The sequence below is a fragment of the Halichoerus grypus genome, chromosome 9 (assembly GCF_964656455.1).
Source record: "Halichoerus grypus chromosome 9, mHalGry1.hap1.1, whole genome shotgun sequence".
Lineage (NCBI taxonomy): Eukaryota > Metazoa > Chordata > Mammalia > Carnivora > Phocidae > Halichoerus > Halichoerus grypus.
Genome location: NC_135720.1, coordinates 116,037,397 through 116,049,531, shown reverse-complemented (window position 1 = coordinate 116,049,531; position 12,135 = coordinate 116,037,397).

Genomic DNA, 12,135 nt, shown 5'->3' with positions numbered 1-12,135 from the left:
CCATAGTCCACTGAGATGTCTCTGAGAATGACCTCTCAAGAGGGCCTCATTCATCCTCTAGGACCACACAGTATATTGAACTTCAGGGGTGAATGGCTTCATGAATTTTTCAGCTAAATACTATATATAATAACTAATTACTCACCTTCCTCTGAGATCAATCCCAATATGTGTCACATATCCATTTACCTTATTCACCATCAAAAGATAATTCTCATCTTAAGGAGCATATTATCATAATGATTAGTAAAACTCCTAATCTGATTTTTTTTCTTACTCTCTAAAATCCCAGCACACCATGCTGTCTGGAATTCATATCAGCAGATTCCCCTATATTTTTAACTCCTTCAAATGTTCTCTTCATTATTTTGTTTTGACAAGCCCAATTGTCCTTTAAAGTACTATGTCTCTTGCAGCCCTCTGAGCAATAACTATTTTTTGATTCCATACTCATGTACCACAGAGCCTGGAAATATTGCAGGAGAAATTAAAGATCTGCGTTGATTACTTAGCACATGTCAGCCTGAAGATATTTTACTTTGTTCCTACAGTAAATTATCCTTTCTATGACTTAATTGGATGAAAACAAAGCAAAACTAAATAAAATCTGTAATAAAATATGGAGCTTGATAGTTTTCTAAGTCATTATATGTAAGATATATATGTAATATGTCATTATGTAAGATATATATATCTTACATATATATCTTATATACATATATATACATATATATATCTTACATATACATATTATGTATTTATGTAATAAAACAGCCTTATTCATCAGATGCAGTTATGTCAGTATTGGACTAGCAAAATAATTTTGAGATTTAGATTAATTAATTTAGATTAATTCACATTTTTTGCATTGTTAAGTTACATATTAAAATGGACGTAATATTTTTTACATATGCATAATGTCCTACATTTCTTGAAACTTTTTATTTCAGGAAGATACTTTAAATTGAAAAATTAAATATAAATATTTTTAATGGTGTCCTGGGGATAGTTGGACAAGCACAAGATTTAGTCAAAAGCTCAGTGTGTAGAACCTCAGTTTTACCTTCTATGAACTATGTGCCTTTGGGTAAGTTAGATAATATCCTTAAATTCACTTTTCTTATCTACAATACCTGTAAATATGGACCAACAAACATGGCTTATTTAATTACAACTCTCCCCTTTACTCTCATTTCCTGCCCTTTTCACAACCTTCTTCCTTCCTTCTTCCTGCTTCTGAGTGAAAGAAGATATTTTGTTTTGCTGAAACCATCACAGCCAGCTAAAACCACTTGAATCGTCTCTTTCTTCATAATCAGTGGACTTTTCATTTTCCAAAGCTCTCATTAACTTCAGTTAAATGCTCTATTATAGAGAAGGAAGAAAAGATGAGGGACGAGGCTGGGCAGAGTTAGGGCATGACCTCCATGTCTGTGATACAGAGGGAATTAGAATTGAGAAAGAGAAAAGGAACTTACCCTTTTGTTCTCCTAAAAAGAAACACAAAAAAGTTTATGTGGTTGTCTGGCATCTTTTTATTGCTGTTTTTCATTTTGGGGAGTATCAGAACAGGGAACCTCTGCGAGCACCAACCCCTGAGTGTCAGTCGTGGCTCAGGGAGATAGGGATTAGACATCTCCTCCATTGTTGCCATTCAAACCTGGGGACACCTTGAATTGAATTGGAGAAAAGTAAAGAAACTTACCAATACTTGATCGAGACAGTGCTAAAAGAAAACAAACAAGAATGAGATCTGTGTGTTTCAGGGAGAATCTAAGACTACATAGATTACATATGAGGAAAAGGTTGTGGGAAAGAGGGCAGCAATGGGTCACATCCCATTTTCTGTTATCAGGTGCCATGCAGTGTGGTGGGCAGATGGATATCCATTTACGGATTGTTTTTTGGGCTTTTGTATATTTCCTTAGCAATACTCTTCTGGTAGGGTAGGATTACAACACCTTTGTAGCCTATCTTTTAAGTTCTCTTAGTAAGAGAGTAACAATGCTTGTGAGGATTGCTAGTTTCTTAGTCCACGGAAACTTTTCTGCCTCTGTGACTTTCTTCTTTCCCGATCCTGCTGCTTTTGTTCTTTCTGTTTTCCTTCTCTACCTATCTTCCTCCTCCTCCTCTTCTCTCTCATTTTTCTTTCTCTTTTTTCCTCTTTGTTTGGAAGATCTTTTGCACCAAACTATTACTACATAACAGCTTCAATAGGGGGTTTATACTTCTCAAAAATCATTTGTGTCCTATGGGGAAGTTCAATAACAAGAAAACAAAATCAGGATGTCCCTAGATATTAAAAGATAAAGAGTCAAGGCAGGAAAAAGGGACTTGTTGTCAAGATGGATATTTCACCCTCTCCTCTAATCACTTGGAAAAGTTGGGCATGATAATTTTTAAAGTTTTAAACCATAAAGCTGAACTTGAAAACTAGAAAGAGAAGTCTCCAAGAGCCACATATCAAGAGGGAGCCCATAATTTTGATAGCAAGTGAGAAGGTTCATCACCCATATATCTTAGTGGGAGGTTGGCTTTTCAGCACATGATCAAGAGTAAAAATTAAGGCCACAGACCTCATGCTCTGGAAAAACTTGGGACTAGTCATTGTGTATATCTAAGCCTCACAAAAGCACTATCTGTGAAAAGGACACCATTAATTTATATCTGTTTGTCAGGGTTTGCCAAGAAGTGATCTATTTGCAGCAGGCTATGGCTGGAGATTGAGCCTCCAGCAGTGGTAGAACTCTCAGTGTAAGCCAAGTTCAGGTATAGGACCCACATTTGAACCACTCATATAAGGGAGAAACTATGAGTGCAGAAATGGTTATAAAAACTGCTCTATGAAATCTATGTACTAATAGGATTATTGCACAATAGGGAGTTTATGAGGAACTCCAACAAATGATAACTAATAAACTCATAGACTAATATTAAAATACATTTGAGGAAATCTACTGCTGTGACAGATGCCACAACAAATGGGACTACATATATAAGAAGAGGAATTCAAAAGGAATTTTCAAACAAATATGTTTCATATATTCAAAGATATGAAAGAAGGAATAGAATCTACAAAGCAAAAGCAGAATTAATCAGGAGCAACTATATCTGACAAAGAACAAAATGAAAATAGCAGATATAGAAAACAGAGTCATTAAATTATAAAAATTATTGGGGGGTAAACAAAGAGAATAAATGTAACTGAAGAAAAAAATTAATGAATGGTAAATCTGAAGGAAATTATCCAGGACCCAGTATCAAGAAATAAGGATCGAGTGTGACAGAGATTGCCTTCCTATTCACCAAAGTAATTTCGTTTTTCTCCAAGGCACATATATGATAGAAGAATCTCGCCCTGAGATGTCCACGTCCATTAGGTCCTGGAACCTGAATATGTTAGGCTACATGAGGGAAGGGATTTAAGGTTGTAGATGGAATTAAGGTTGTTAACCAGCTGACCTTAAATAGAGATATTATCCTGGATTATGTGCGTGGGCCCAATGGAATCATAAGGGTCTTTAAAAACAGAAGCAGGAGATTGAAAGGAGTCACAGAAAAAGGTATGACAATGGAAGAAGGCCAAAGTGATGTGTGGGGGGCTTAGTCAATTTTTGCTAGTTTTGAAGATGGAAGATGGGAGACCGTGAGCCAAGGAATATCTAGAAACTGAAAAACCAAGGAAACAGGTTTGCTCCCAGAACTTCCAGAAGGAATGCAGCCCTGTTGCCACCCTGATTTTAGCCCAGTGAGACATGTGTCAGATTTCTGACTTATAGAACTAAGATAATAAATTTGTAATGTTTTAAGCCATTAAGTTTGTAGTGGTTTGTTACAGTAGTAATAGAAAACTAATACAATATGGTTTGATTATTTCCCCCAGATTCCCTTTCAGTTAGATGGGGTTATATGATTGAGTTCTAGCCAGCCTAATGTTGTTGAAAGAGATATGTGAAATAATACTCAGGTTTCCCCATAAAAGCCCCCCACTCATGATCTCCAAGCTTCTTCTCCTGCACTCACTTAGGGCAAATGTAATGAACTCAGAAGCCATTAGTTGAAGATGGTGGAGACATAGGATAAGATGAACTTGCTTGCTGAAGTCATTGCTGAGAGGAGAGCCAATTACCAATCAGGCATCCCTCATTTTACATAATAGAATTTTATGAATAGAACCACAGAGATTTTAAGATGTATCTATTACAGGATCACAGACTAACATAATTAATAAAGATGAGATAGACAAAAGAGAAATTACCAGACCTGAAAGAGGAGAGAAGAATCTTTACATATATTTGATAGCTATCTTAGAAGGAGAGACTGTAGTTTGTTAGATAGATAGATATAGACCTAAGTATAAACATGGGATATATTCATAGCAGTTAATGTCAAGAATTTTCTATAATTAAAGAGAGATAGGAGTCCACAGAATGGAAAATCTTGAGTCTTGAGCAAGATAAATGAAGTTAATCTCACACCCAGAGACATCATAATTAAAATGAAGAATACAAGGATAAAGAGAAAATCTTAAAGCCATATTTGCTTAGGAACCATCAAACTAGTAGTAAATTATTATCAACAATAAGAAACACCAGAAGAAAATGAAATAAATCTGCAAAGTCTTGAGAGAAAAGAAGTGTTAATTATACACTCAGCTAAACTCTCATTTAAGGCTGAGGATGAAGTAAAGCTATTTTCAGTCATACCAAGGCTTAGAGAAATGTTCACATATATATGGAGCCTTAAAAACAACTAAAGGATTGTACTTGGGTAAGAATTAAAAGAGAAGACACAGGATATGTCAAATAATTATAAACAGAGAAAATGGTGACATATTTTTACAAATCAATTGGCTATAAAAAAGTAAACAATTATTTTGTTTTTAAAAATCATATTATAAAACAACATGGAAGATGTTGAAAGGGTAGATAGTCAAAAGAGGTTATTGTCTAGTATTAGAGTAAGAAAAAAATACTGATTAGTTTTTTTTTAGAAAAGTCAAGCAGTATGGATGTTATAAATCTAAGAATGAATAAAATAAAAGCTACCAAAACAGGTAAAGCAAAACAAAAGGAACAAGAAAATCTAACAATCCAATAGAAAGTAAGAAAGATTTAAAAAATAAAAGAATAAAACATGGTAAATAGAAAACACAATTAAATTGGCAGAACTTAGGTAAAATATATCAGCAATATACAATAAATGTAAAATGGACTAAATTTATCTGAGACAAATTTTTAATTGTTAATGTGAACAGAGTCAAGCAATATGCTATTTAAAAAAGATAAAAATGAGAGAAAACAAGCTGTAAGTTTGATAATAAAAAGATAAATAAATAATAGGGAAATACATATTACAACAAAGGTTTTGGAGCAATACTAGTATCAGATAATGTAAAATTTATCCAAAATCCATGAGTCTATGGATGGACATGGTATCATTGTAAAAAAGCAAAATTAAAAAAAAAAACAATTACAACTTGTATATATCTAATAAAAACCAAAATATGCAAAAGAAAAATGGGAAGTATTAAAAAGAAAAATGACATCAAAAGGAGGCAATTATATTTGGAGACTTAAACATATCTGTGTGAAGCTAGTATGTCATGCAAAAGAATAACAATAGAGAATATTTGAATAATAAAGTTAATAAGCTTGGGCTGATAGTACATCTGTGGGTAAAATCTTGAACCCAACCAATAAAAAATATTCTTTGTAAGTTTACTTACAAAGCATCAAAAGTCTCAACACATTTCAAAGAATCTAAATCACACACATCTCACTTGTAAATCATAATACAATTTATGATCAACAATAAAAATAGCAAATGAACTTAGAATGAACTTAAATATTTACGTTAGAAAATAAGAAAGTCTGGAGAAGCCATTTTGGTGGGAGCAAGATGGCGGAGGAGTAGGAGACCTGGATTTCCTCTGGTCTCAGGAATTCAGCTGGATAGGGATCAAACCATTCTGAACACCTACGAACTCAACAGGAGATCGAAGAAAAGAATAGCAACAACTCTGAACAGAAAAGCGACCACTTTCTGGAAGGTAGGACTGAGGAGAAGTGAATCCGAGGCGATATTCGGGAGGATAGACAGCGGGGGAAGGGGCCTCCATTGGCCGCTTCTGGCAATTGATAGAGCAGTGGAGCACAAAATCGGAACTTTTAGAAGTCCGCTCTGCTGAGGGACTTCGCTCCAGTGGCTAAGCGGGGGGGTGGAACCCTCGTGGGACAGTGTGGTCTCAGGACCCTTGGGGTCACAGGAAGACTGGGGGTGCCTGAGTGTGGCAGAGCTCCCAGGTATTGGAACGGGGAAGCCGGCTGCAGAGATGGAGCCGAGGCGCGGGCTCTCAGCTCGGGGTTGCCATAAACCGTGATCTGTGGCACAGTCAAGCCATTGCTTCTCCAGCAGGGACCCAACAAGCGGAAGATCCAGGAAGACTCCCCTTCTTCCCCGGGGAGGAGTGGCGCAGGAGCACACCGCAGGGATCTGCTGGGTTTGGAGACTCCACACGGGGTCGGGGCCAGAGATAGAAATGCGCGGTCACAGGCCGGTGAGCACAGAGTGCAGCCGGAGACCAGGGAGACAGGAGTGATTGACTGCTTTTCTCTGGGGGTGCACTAAGGAGCGGGGCCCCGAGTTCTCGGCTCCTCTGGGGTGGAGATTGGGTGGCCCCCATTTTCACTCTAGTCCTCCAAAGCTGTACTGAAAGCTTGCAGGGAACAAAAGCTCCTGAGAGCAAACCCGAGCAGGTTACTTAGCCCGGACCTGGCAAGGGTGGGACAATTCCGCATCTGGGAAAGACATTTGGGAACCACGGCAACAGGCCCCTCCCCCAGAAGATCAGCGAGAACAGCCAGCCAAGACCAAGTTTACCGATCAATGAGAATGGCAGATCTCCAGAGCTAGGGGAATACTGCACATAGCATCCATGGCTTTTTTTACCATGATTCTTTAGTCTTTCAAAGTTAATTTTTTTTTAACTGTCTTTTTTTTTTTATTTTTCTTTTTCCCCTTTTCAACCAACATCTTATCAATCCCTTTTTTAAAAAACATTTTTATTTTTCATTTTTAGAGTCATATTCTATCCCTTCATAGTAGTTACCCTTATTTTTGGCATATATATATATATATATATATATATAAGTTGTTCTCTCTTTAAAATTATGAGACACAGTTTCTTCTAACAGATCAAAATATACCTTAAATCTCTAGTGTATGACTTTGTTCTAGTCTCCTGCCTGATTACATTTTCTCCCTTTTTTTTCTTTTTTTTTTAAATCCTCTTCTTTCTTTTTTCAAACAACTTCTTATCTTATCAATTCCTTTTATAAAATTTTTTATAATTTTCATCTTTACATCATATTCCATCCCTTCATTGTATCAACCCTTATTTTTGTACCTATATAAATTTTTCTTTCTTTAAAATTTTGGGAGGCACTTTCTTCTAACAGACCAAAATACACCCAAAATCTAGTGTGTGGCACTGATCTATGCACCAGCCTGATCATATTTGATCATATTCTCTTTTTTTTATTTTGTTCTATTTTTGTTTGCTTTTATCTTTATCTTTATCTTTTTCTTTTTTCTTTCTTTCCCTTTCTTTTCCCCTGGTTTCAGGTTTTTTCTGATTTGTTTAGAGTATATTTTCTTGGGACGTTGTTACCCTGTTAGCATTTTGTTCTCTCATTCATCTATTCTCCTCTGGACAAAATGACAAGACTGAAAATATCACCTCAACAAAAAGAGCAAGAGGTAGTACCGACTGCCAGGGACCTACTCAATATGGACATTAGTACAATGTTGGATCTAGAATTCAGAATCATCACTTTAAAGATACTAGCTGGGCTTGAAAAAAGCATGGAAGTTATTAGAGAAACCCTTTCTGGAGAAATAAAAGAACTAAAATCTAAACAAGTCGAAATCAAAAAGGTTATTAATGAGGTACAATAAAAAATGGGGGTGCTAACTGCTAAGATAAATGAGGCAGAAGAGAGAATCAGTGATATAGAAGACCAAGTGATGGGAAATAAAGAAGCTGAGAAAAAGAGAGATAAACAACTACTGGATCACGAGGGCAGAATTCGAGAGATAAGCGATACCATAAGTGGAAACAACATTAGAATAATTGGGATCTCAGAGGAAGAAGAAAGAGAGAAAGGGGCAGAAGGTATACTGGAGCAAATTATAGCAGAGAACTTCCCTAATTTGGGGAAGGAAACAGGCATCAAAATCCAGGAGGCACAGAGAACCCCTCTCAAAATCAATAAAAATAGGTCAACACCCCGACATCTAATAGTAAAACTTAGGAGTCTCAGAGACAAAGAGAAAATCCTGAAAGCAGCTCGGGAGAAGAGATATGTAACCTACAATGGTAGAAACATTAGATTGGCAACAGACCTATCCACAGAGACCTGGCAGGCCAGAAAGGACTGGCATGATATATTCAGAGCACTAAATGAGAAAAATATGGAGCCAAGAATACTATATCCAGCTAGGCTGTCATTGAAAATAGAAGGAGAGATAAAAAGCTTCCAGGACAAACAAAAACTAAAGGAATTTGCAAACATGAAACGAGCCTTACAAGAAATATTGAAAGGGGTCCTCTAAGCAAAGAGGGAGCCTAAAAGCCACATAGACCGGAAAGGAACACAGACAATATACAGTAACAGTCACTTTACAGGCAATACAATGGCACTAAATTCCTATCTTTCAATAGTTACCATGAATGTAAATGGGCTAAATGCCCCAATCAAAAGACACAGCCTATCAGATTGGATTAAAAAACAAGACCCATCGATATGCTGTCTGCAAGAGACTCATTTTAGACCCAAAGACACCCCCAGATTGAAAGTGAGGGGGCGGAAAACAATTTACCACGCTAATGGACACCAAAAGAAAGCTGGGGTAGCAATCCTTATATCAGACAAATTAGATTTTGAACCAAGGACTGTAATAAGAGATGAGGAAGGACACTATATCCTGATTAAAGTGTCTATCAACAAGAAGATCTAACAATTGTAAACATTTATGCCCCTAACATGGGAGTAGCCAATTATAAAAGGCAATTAATAACAAAAGCAAAGAAACACATTGACAACAATACAATAATAGTGGGGGACTTTAACACCCCCCTCACTGAAATGGACAGATCATCTAAGCAAAAGATCAACAAGGAAATAAAGACTTTAAATGACACACTGGACCAAATGGACTTCACAGACATATTCAGAACATTCCATCCCAAAGCAATGGAATATATATTCTTCTCTAGTGCCCATGGAATATTCTCCAGAAGAGATCACATCCTAGGTCACAAATCAGGTCTCAACTGGTACCAAAAGATTGGGATTATTCCCTGCATATTTTCAGACCACAATGCTTTGAAACTAGAAATCAATCACAAGAGAAAAGTCAGAAGGAACTCAAATACATGGAGGCTAAAGAGCATCCTAGTAAAGAATGAATGGGTCAACCAGGAAATTAAAGAAGAATTTAAAAAATTCATGGAAACCAATGAAAATGAAAACACAACTGTTCAAAATCTTTGGGATGCAGCAAAGGCAGTCCTAAGAGGAAAGTATATAGCAATACAAGCCTTTCTACAGAAACAAGAGAGGTCTCAAACACACAAGCTAACCCTACACCTAAAGGAGCTGGAGAAACAGCAGCAAGTAAAGCCTAAACTCAGCAGGTGAAGAGAAATAATAAAGATCAGAGCAGAAATCAATGAAATAGAAACCAAAAGAACAGTAGAACACATCAACGAAACTAAGAGCTGGTTCTTTGAAAGAATTAACAAGATTGAAAAACCCCTGGCCAGACTTATCAAAAGAAAAGACAAATGACCCAAATCAACAAAATCATGAATGAAAGAGGAGAGATCACAACCAACACCAAAGAAATACAAACAATTATAAGAACACATTACGAGCAACTCTATGCCAGCAAATTAGTCTGGAAGAAATGGAAGCATTCCTAGAGATGTATCAACTACCAAAACTGAACCAGGAAGAAATAGAAAACCTGAACAGACCTATAACCACTAAGGAAATTGAAGCAGTCATCAAAAATCTCTCAACAAACAAGAGCCCAGGGCCAGATGGCTTCCCAGGGGAATTCTACCAAACATTTAAAGAAGAATTAATACCTACTCTTCTGAAACTGTTCCAAAAAATAGAATTGGAAGGACAACTTCCAAACTCGTTTTATGAGGCCACCATTACCTTGATCCCAAAACCAGACAAAGACCCCATCAAAAAGGAGAATGACAGACCAATATCCTTGATGAACATGGATGCAAAAATTCTCACCAAAATACTAGCCAATAGGATCCAACAGTACATTAAAAGGATTATTCACCACGACCAAGTGGGATTTATCTCTGGCCTGCAAGTTTGGTTCAACATCTGCAAATCAATCAATGTGATTAACAAAAGAAAGAACAAGAATCATATGATCCTCTCAATAGATGCAGAAAAAGCATTTGACAAAGTACAGCATCCTTTCTCAATCAAAACTCTTCAGAGTATAGGGATAGAGGGTACATACCTCAATATCATAAAAGTCATCTGTGAAAAACCTACAGTGAATATCATTCTCAATGGGGAAAAACTGAGAGCTTTCCCCCTAAGGTCAGGAATGTGGCAGGGATGTCCACTATCACCACTGCTATTCAACATAGTATTAGAAGTCCTAGCTACAGCAACCAGACAACAAAAAGAAATAAAAGGCATCCAAATTGGCGAAGAAGAAGTCAAACTCTCACTCTTTGCAGATGATATGATACTTTATGTGGAAAACCCAAAAGACTCCACCCCAAAACTGCTAGAACTCATACAGGAATTCAGTCAAGTGGCAGGATATAAAATCAGGGCACAGAAATCAGTGGTATTCCTATACACCAACAACAAGACAGAAGAAAGAGAAATTAAGGAGTTGATCCCATTCACAATTGCACCCAAAACCATAAGATACCTAGGAATAAATCTAACCAAAGAGGTAAAGGATCTGTACTCAGAAAACTATAAAATACTCATGAAAGAAATTGAGGAAGACACAAAGAAATGGAAAAACGTTCCATGCTCACGGATCGGAAGAACAAATAATGTGAAGATGTCAATGCTACCTAGAGCAATCTACACATTCAATGCAATCCCCATCAAAATACCATCCACTTTTTTCAAAGAAATGGAACAAATAATCCTAAAATTTGTATGGAACCAGAAAAGACCCCGCATAGCCAGAGGAATGTTGAAAAAGAAAACCAAAGCTGGTGGCATCACAATTCCAGACTTCCAGCTCTATTACAAAGCTGTAATCATCAAGACAGTATGGTACTGGCACAAAAACGGACACATAGATCAATGGAACAGAATAGAGAGCCCAGAAATGGACCCTCAACTCTATGGTCAACTAATCTTTGACAAAGCAGGAAAGACTGTCCAATGGAAAAAAGACATTCTCTTTAACAAATGGTGTTGGGAAAATTGGACAGCCACATGCATAAGAATGAAACTGGACCATTTCCTTATACCACACACAAAAATAGACTCCAAATGGTTGAAAGACCTCAATGTGAGACAGGAGTCCATCAAAATCCTAAAGAACACAGGCATCAACCTCTTCGACCTCAGCCACAACAACTTCTTGTAGTAACATCACAAGGCAAGGGAAGCAAGGGCAAAAATGAACTATTGGGACTTCATCAAGATAAAAAGCTTTTGCACAGCAAAAGAAGCAGTCAACAAAACCAAAAGACAACCGACAGAATGGGAGAAGATATTTGCAAATGACATAGCAGATAAAGGGCTAGTATCTAAAATCTATAAAGAACTTATCAAACTCAACACCCAAAGAACAAAGAATCCAATCAAGAAATGGGCAGAAGACATGAACAGACATTTTTCCAAAGAAGACATCCAAATGGCCAACAGACACATGAAAAAGTGCTCCACATCACTCTGCATCAGGGAAATCCAAATCAAAACCTCAATGAGATGTCACTTCACACCAGTCAGAATGGCTAAAATTAACAAGTCCAAAAATGACAGATGTTGGCGGGGATGCAGGGAAAGGGGAACCCTCCTACACTGTTAGTGGGAATGCAAGCTGGTGCAACCACTCTGG